Source organism: Alligator sinensis, unplaced genomic scaffold, assembly GCF_000455745.1.
Source record: "Alligator sinensis unplaced genomic scaffold, ASM45574v1 scaffold203_1, whole genome shotgun sequence".
Lineage (NCBI taxonomy): Eukaryota > Metazoa > Chordata > Crocodylia > Alligatoridae > Alligator > Alligator sinensis.
This window is the reverse complement of record NW_005841949.1, coordinates 1,251,193-1,259,323: the sequence shown is the minus strand read 5'-3', so window position 1 is coordinate 1,259,323 and position 8,131 is coordinate 1,251,193. Positions and strand designations below refer to the sequence as shown.

The following is an 8,131-nucleotide window of genomic DNA, read 5'->3' as shown; positions in this document are numbered from 1 at the left end:
CGGAGCCCTCCTCCGCCCGCCGCCGCCTCCCTGCCCTGCCCTGCCGGAGCCGCCGGCTCTCGGCCCGACTTCGCCCGGTCCCCTTGAATGCCACCGGGCTGCCCGCGGGCTCGGCCAGCCCCTGCAGGTCATCCGGGATGCTGTCCCCGTCCCATCCCCCGATTTGCTCAGCCTCGGCTCTCTCATTGTCCTGATTCTTAATGAAGACATGAACAATCCCAGTCCAGGGCGAGACAACGGGGATACTCTCCTCCTCTTGATGCTTCCTCTCAGCTAGACTTCGAGCCCTTGATGAGGGCATGGTTGTTAGCACCACTGTCCACCAGATAGAGCTCAGGGATCCTTAAAGCACGATTAACCCTTAAATGGAAAGTGAAATACAAACACAGACAATTCAACATCTTAAAATCAGTCTAACTTTACTAGTACAAGTATTATGTTAGCAGTTTCTATATTTCGAGAGAGAAAAACACTGAAGCAAGTTCCTGAAGCAAAGGGTGCGTCAGAGAGGTGTTGAAGGCTGGATTTATGATAACCACACAACTACTTTCTTACTTCCCCCTTTTTATGCTTTTCTTTAACTGCACTCCTTTGATCAGAGGTTCCCAACCCCCCGGCCGTAAAGGGTTGACTACTGGTCCGCAGGAGGGCTGGCTGCAGGACCAGAAGTCTGGAAGTGCCCGGCATACAGCAGACTGGCAGCCAACTGGCTGCTGGTCCACAGTTTACAGGTCTGCAGTCACTTCTGGTCCACAGTGTAAAAAGGTTGGGAACCACTATGACTCCTTGCTTTCAGATTGGTCTCTCTGCAGTCAACATATTGTCTATATTTTATCCTGTCAGTATATTCCTTTGTTCAACAGACCCAACATGAGCGCACCTCTTAATTTGGCCTTTTTCCAATGTCTTACTTCGGGCATTGTCCATTGGTTTCCCTTATCACCTTTCATTATCATAGCCAATTATTTCATCCCTCCTATTCAGCCAGTTAGTGCCAAGTTCAGTTAATTGGAGCTGATAAAACTATTACTATGTTGGGTTAGAAACACTCCTCACAGTGATAGAAAAGGAAAGAAACATCATGCGAACAAACACAAGACCATAAGCTGTAAGAGGCAAGGCCAGCTGATACTGCAGACACCAGCCAAATGAAAAGTTCAGATAACAATGAGGCTATACAGAACTTAAGCAATGATTATAAAATAAGGCTGAATATAAAAGAAAACTTTAAACAATACTGTAATTCACCACTCTATAAACAGGTGCAACTTTAAGGCATAAAATATGACAAGCTAGCCTAACAATCTAGGTTCACCTATGACTAGGTTCACTGCATGGAAGTCAGTCTGGTAATGAAACTGCCCCTGCTTCTCAAGGCCTGTATGAGTTGCAGCCATCAGCCAAACTCTTTATGCAGTGAGTGATCATTTCACCCCAGGCTTGCCTGAGATCTGGTTTGTTGAAGGAGCTTGTCATAATATAGTCCTTGCAGCCGCTGAGCTTGATAGCATTCTCATCTAAAGTATAGCCATTTCATTGTCCAATACAATAAAATCACGAACACAAGCAATATTATTTGTACAAAAAGCAAAACAACAATAGGATGTAACATTAGATTTAAAAATCCCATAGCAGTTGAACTTCATCCGTCAGTTTTCCACCAAGGATGCTGTCCAGCATTCCAGACCTTTTTTAATATTGTCAGTACATCTTTTTTGTTATGTTTGATCTGAACCACGGTTTCTTGATTGTATTTCTTAATAGATTGGAGTACAGTGTGTAGATCAGGGTGAGACAAAACTTGCTGCAAAAGTGGCAAATCCAATTCCAGCTGCACTAGGGTTATATCCTGATATAGCCATGGTTTAGCTTGGATAGACTGAACAGTCCGCCGGGGCATAAAATACGTAAAATCACAGTCACAACAGTAATATTCTACAAACACAGCCAATACAGCATAACACAACTAAGCTTGATTGTTCTTTGTACCAAGCAAACTTTTTGATGCTTCAGCAGTGGTCCACATCCTTTCAATTTGTCATGGCTACCCAGGCAACACTACAACATTGCTGAGCCAAATTTAGCTTTGATTTTAACCATCTTTTAAACACAGAGGTCCCAGGTTCAGAGAAGCATCAACTCTGCAGGTTCTTGTTTCCTCTAAAACAATGGGTTAATGCAGTTTTTCACACACATCCTGGTATGTTGGTGTTATAAACAGTATCTAAATACAAATTAGATTCTCTTTATAGCTTTGAAAACTTCATTAGGTGGTTTGCTAAAAATACACACATTATCTTTTAATAAATTTACAGCTTGAAACTTCATATGAATCGTTGTCCTTTGTTTCAAATATTAGAACAACTTTCCAATCCAAGCTGGACAGAAGTGTCCTGGTCTGGGATCCACAGACAAATTCAAATTTTAAGGGGGTATTACCAATGATTTTTACAATATTTACATGATATTGATAAGCATTTAAACTTTTGACAACGTCAAACAAACAAGCAACAAGATGAACAACACAAAATAGACAAAATGATTTTTGTTATAATAATAAAGCCATTGTTTTGGTGAGGGATATGCTGTTGATTCTATTGATGGTAATGTGGCCTTGTGGTCCATCAGTCACCTTTGCTACTGGATTGAATGTTACACTAAGGTTTCTGCAAAAGAAAACAAGCACACACAAACCTGTCGAGGAAAACTCCTTGCAGTGAAATATTATTCATATTTACAGTACTGACATGTTCAGTGGCAATGTACCCATCACTGCAAAACATAGACAAAAAAGGGGGAGGGGCTCAATCCCCTTGTCGCAGGGCACCAAGGGGTGCCTGCACCTTTGAGAGCAGAAACAGCTTAGCAACCAAGCCTGGCAGGCTACACAGAGCCCCACAGCTGCAGGTTGCCTAACAGGCTAACAAGGTAATTTGCTGGCACCTGCAGGCGGTCAGCTGACCAGAAAGAGTCAGAGCCCAGGGCACATATAAGCTCAGGGCTGAGGCTGGCTAGAGATCTACTTTCTCTTTGGCAACTGCAAGGAGCTCCAGCACAACAGAGCAGTCCAATGCATCTGGCTACCTGCTTTGCTACCTGCAAATGCAGTAAGATTCCAGGGGCTTGCAAGGTGCCAGAGATAAAGGGGTCTGGTATTTTAAGGGTGGGAGTTGGCCTTCTTACAGGGGCAGAGTGCTGCCTTTATCATTAATGTCATGTTTTAGCCCAGGGGCTTAGGTTTGTGTTATTGTTTGAACTGGTGGACTGGGAAGAGGCTAATAGGGGAGAGGAGGCCTCATTGGGGGCACACAATTGTATAGAGCCCCAGCACCAGAGGAGTGCAGTCTCAGGGGCTGCAGAGAGCACAGCACCAGAGGGGCACAAGCTGCAAGGTCCAGGGGCCCAGTAATAAGAGGAGTTTGTGGGCTAGTGCTTCAAAGCCGGGCCCAACACAGTGAGCCTAGGCTAGAAGGCCTAGCTATATCAAAGGGGCGGAGTCCGAGTAGGCCAAGGCCCCAGCAGAGCGCAATAGCAATGTAACACCCGTGAGGCATGAGGTGTGGTAAATGGGTGGTTGGAGCCATGCAATTGGCCCATAAGGCCTGAGGTGTCTCATGCTGCATGGCACTGAAGAGGGGTCTGGCAAAGGGTCTACAGATCAGAGAGCTTGAGTAAGGTTCAGCAAACCAGGTCTAAGCGAAGGCTCATGGGCAGCCTCCCAAGTTATTTTTCCATCAAAGACGTGGCAGATGAGATAAGAGGGCAGGGCAGAGCTTGCATGGTCACAGAGCTGCCGGGGCATCACGGCCACCCCTGGGGATCTCGTGCCGTGACACCCCTTTAGGTTACTTCAGGTCATGGAATCGCTTTTGACACTGTGGTAGGCTTTGCCCTGCTGCCCATGCTAGAGCTCATCCACAGATTGTCCTCCTAGCTTCTTACAAAGGCTGTTTTTTAGCAGTCTTTTCTTCTTAAAGAGAGAGGTGCTCTAAGGTACATCTTGCCACACATCTTCCCTCCTTGGCCTTCATCAAGGGTTTTTCTGTCCGAGTGTGCTCCCCCTAGCCTCTTCCCTACAAAGGGTAACCCACAAGGCAGTGGGAGCCACAGTTTTCAGGCGCCCTGTACTTGCCTTTCTCTGGAGTGGCAACATGTGGCATTTTGTAGAGACTACCCTGCCACAAATAGCTCTATCACATTAACCAGTCCCAGGAGGGTATAGTTTTCAGGTCTTACCCAGGATCAATTTCCAGCTCTACTGCCCTGGTCATCTTCACTCCTCATGGGCACTGTCCTCTCTCTCACTTCTGGGCTTCCTGGCCCCTCCTTGGCTAGTTGAGATCTCAGGCTCTCAGCTCTTGCAGTCTCTTTTAACCTTTTGACATCTCTAGGGCCCTGCCTCTGGATTTCCAGACCGCTTTGTCTTTCAAGGCTCTTCCAGACCCCTTTGGGCAATGGGCTCCTGGACCCCTTAGGTCTCCAACTGTGTCCCTCAGACTTTGACTCCTCTCTGGGTCCTCACCATGCTCCTAGGCCAGTGAGACCTGGGCACCGAGCCCTGCTAATACCTGCCTTTCCTGGAATGCAGATCCTTTTTCTCTCACTCAGCTCCACTCTGAGCCTCTGGAACCATCCTGGGTCCCATTTTCTCCTGGCCCCCTCCTTGGGCCACAAGTCACTGACTCTGCTTCACACACTTCTCAGACTGTGAATCACTGGCTTTCTAGCAGTTATTTGAAGTCCCCACACTTTCTTGAACAGGCCTCTCCTACAATGTATTCACATTTTCTCAATGCCAAACACTCCTTTTCACATGGATTAAAGTTCTGCTCAGGACGTGTTAGGGTTCTTGAGGCATAAACCACTGGTCTTTGTTCTTCTCCTTTCCCTTGAAGTAGGGCAACACTGATAGCTCTCTTGGTAGTTACCAGCTGCAAGACAAATGGTTTTGTCTCATTTGGGTAAGCCAATGCAGGAGCCTGTACCAGATCCCTTTTTAACTGAATTAAAACTTATTATTCTGGGCCACATTCCCACTGTCACCCTTTTTCAGCAGTTTAATGAGAGGCTGACTTCTCAATGAACATGGGAATAAAGTCCCATGGACACTGAAGTCCCATTCAGTGTTCCCAGCAATTCCCGCAGGGATGATAACTCTGTTAGAGCTGGCAATTTGCCTATCAGCTCTACTTGCTGCCTACCTGGAGTTTTAGCATCCTATCCCAACATAACTCCTAGATACTTCACCTCCCTGACTACCAACTGCACCTTGGCTCTATTAACCTTGAACCCCATTTCCTCAATCACCTGCAACACTGCCCTCGTCACCTTTCACTACTTGCTCTTTGTCACCTCCATATATCAGTATGTCATCTATGTATGACAACACACAACTTTGACTATCTGGAGAAAGCTTGTCCCACATCCTGACCACATGTGCATGGCATATTGCTGGGGCATTGTGAAATCCTTGGGGCAAGGATTTTACTCAAGTAAAACAATACTGTTGTCCCTTGAATGTAAATCTGAGTTTGTACCAGAATTCCTGTGCCAAGAGAAAAGCAAAAAATGCATTAGCCAAGTCCAGTACTGAAAACCATTTTGCCCCTCCTGCTATGGCTGCAAAAATTTCAGGGTATTTTGCCACAGCAAGAGCTGTGATAGGAGTCACTGCATTCAAAGCTCTGAAGTCTATTGTTAGTCTCCAGGTTTTCCCATCTGCTTTCAGAACAGGCTGAATCAGGGAATTGCACATGCTAAGCGTTAAGGCTGTGCGAAACAGAAGCATTCCATTTTGACCAGCATGTCAATGAACCAGTGGTCCGTTTCGACTTTTGTTTCGAGTCAAACGGCTGTTCTGTTCCGTTCCGTTCCATCGAAACGTTTTGTCGTTTTGACCCTGTTTTGATGTTTCGCCCATAGGATATCATGGGGAAGGTTGAAACAGGCTATAACTTTGTCATTTCTGGCCTGATTTGGATGAAACTGGCAGGGACTGTAGCCCCTTCCGAGGGCATGAAGCGTGCTAAGTTTCAAGAAGATAGGTGCAGAGAGTTCAGAGAAACTGCACCCCAAAATCTTGAAAGCAGAACTCATGTCACATGTATGTGTTAAGCCACAGTAGGGTGAACGCTGCAGGCATGCTAGCCCCTGTAGAGGCCACAAAGCCCGCCAAGTTTCAAGGAGATCGGTGAAGGGGTTTGGGGGAAACTGCACCTCAAGCTGGGGACAAGCAAAACTCGTGACATGGGTGACACTGTGTGTGTTAAGGCGCAGCAGGGTGAAAGCTGCAGGACTGCTAGCCCCTGCTGAGGCCACGAAGCCTGCCAGATGTCAAGGAGATTGGTGCAGGTGTTCTGGGTTCTGGCACCCTGCACTTCTAGCTGCTGACAGGCAAAACTTGTGACATGGGTGCTTGTGCAACTGTGCCTGTCTTGGGGCAAGGGTCGGGGGGAGGAAACCACTGCAGGCCTGGCTGCTAGGCCCTGCTGCGGCCACAAAGCTTGCCAGCTATCAAGGAGATCGGTGGAGAGGGGTTCTGGGGCCCTGCACCCCTAGCTGCTCATAGGCAAAACTCGTGACATGGGCACTTGTGCAACTGCTGCCTCTCATCAGGCAGCAGGACTGAAAATCCCTCATCACTTGTCATCAAGACCTGGGGGTAATAATTGACCACAGTATGAACATGAGCTGGCAGTGTGATGCTGTAGTCAGCAGGGCCAACAATACGCTGGCATGCATCAATTGATGCACCTCCAGCAAAACCATTGCAAAGAAGTGATTCTCCTGCTCTACGTGGCCCTACTCAGCATTGGTGAGACTGCAGCTGAAGTACTGCATCCAGTTCTGGACTCCACACCTTAACAAGGATGTGGTAAAGCTTGAGAGAGTCCAGAGGAGGGCTAACCATATGATCAGAGACTTGCACAGCAAGACGTATGAGAAAAGCTGAGGGATCTGGGACTCTTCAGCCTGAAAAAGAGAAGGCTGAGAGGGGACTTGGTAGCAGCTTACTGCTGCATCAGAAGCATACATCTAGGGCTCGGTGAACAACTGTTCACCAGGGCATCCTTGGGGGAAAACTAGGAGTAATAGTCACAAACGCCTGGAAGATCATTTCAGGTTTGTTTCGGGCTCAGCATTAGGAAAACCTACTTCACAGCTAGGGTGTCCACACTGTGACCATTACCAATCCCCACACTTGGGATCAGAAACAAATTTTACGTCGTGGTCAGACTGTTGCAGGCTGGGGGGGGGGTTGCCTTCCTCTGTAGCTGAGGGCATGGCCCTCTACTGGGGATCTCTTGAGCATATACAGGTTTCCTTTGCTTTATGTGGGTTCAGTATGCAGGAATTTGTTCATATGCGAGATCCCTTTATACCAAAAATTTGTTATGTGAGGTAAATTCATTCTTATGTGATCGGTGTGGTGGAAGCCCACAGTCAGCTGCTTTGTGTGCTGCATTGTGGGAGTGATGCACACCAAGGTATAGTCTCCTGTGTGGATCTGTGCTCTTAACACACACAGTGTCCCCGATGTCATGAGTTTTGCTTGTCCGCAGCTTGAGGTGCAGTTTCCCCCAAACCCCTGCACCTATCTCCTCGAAACTTGGCACGCCTCATGCCCTCAGAAGGGGCTACCATTCCTGCAGGTTTCATCCAAATCAGTCCAGAAATGAGAAGGTTATAGGCTGTTTCGAGCTTCCCCATTATAGTCTATGGATGAAACGTCAAAACAGCATTGAAACTGTTTTCACAAAAGGAAACGAAGCAGCAGTTTCGAGTTGAAACGCAAGTCGAAACGAACGGCGCGATTCCGCACAGCCCTAGTTGAGGGCAGTCTTAGGTGGTTGACCGTGATGGTTTGGACAGGGCTGATCCTGCCTCAGGCTGGGGGTTGCACTTCTCGGGGTCTGATCCAGCGGTTCCCTAGTGCAGCGGGCCCCGAACGTTTCTGCACCACTGTTAGCCCTCGGCCTTTCTCCAGGCCCGTGGCCCATCCGTGCCCGTGGCTAAACGCGTGGCTGGGGCCAGGCAGCGATACCCGCGCGCCGGGAGCGAGCCCTGGTCCCGCAGCGCGGCCGGGACGGGCCGGGGGCGCCGCGGAGCTTTGCTCCCCCTGGCAGGGGCG

At 48.1% G+C, this 8,131-nt stretch overlaps 1 protein-coding gene and 1 pseudogene across 1 annotated transcript in view; one reads left to right on the top strand and one right to left on the bottom strand.

Annotated features, from left to right (window-relative positions):
• LOC112549694 overlaps positions 1–347 on the bottom strand; it is a 4,675-nt pseudogene extending 4,328 nt beyond the window's left edge.
• Positions 348–2,203: 1,856 nt separating this feature from the next.
• Positions 2,204–8,131, top strand: part of LOC102378281 (zinc finger protein 667-like) — a 16,649-nt gene continuing 10,721 nt past the window's right edge. Inside the window, exon 1 of the mRNA XM_006020187.3 lies at positions 2,204–3,107. The gene's annotated coding sequence lies outside the window, so the exon portion shown is untranslated. The remainder of the gene's footprint in view (positions 3,108–8,131) is intronic.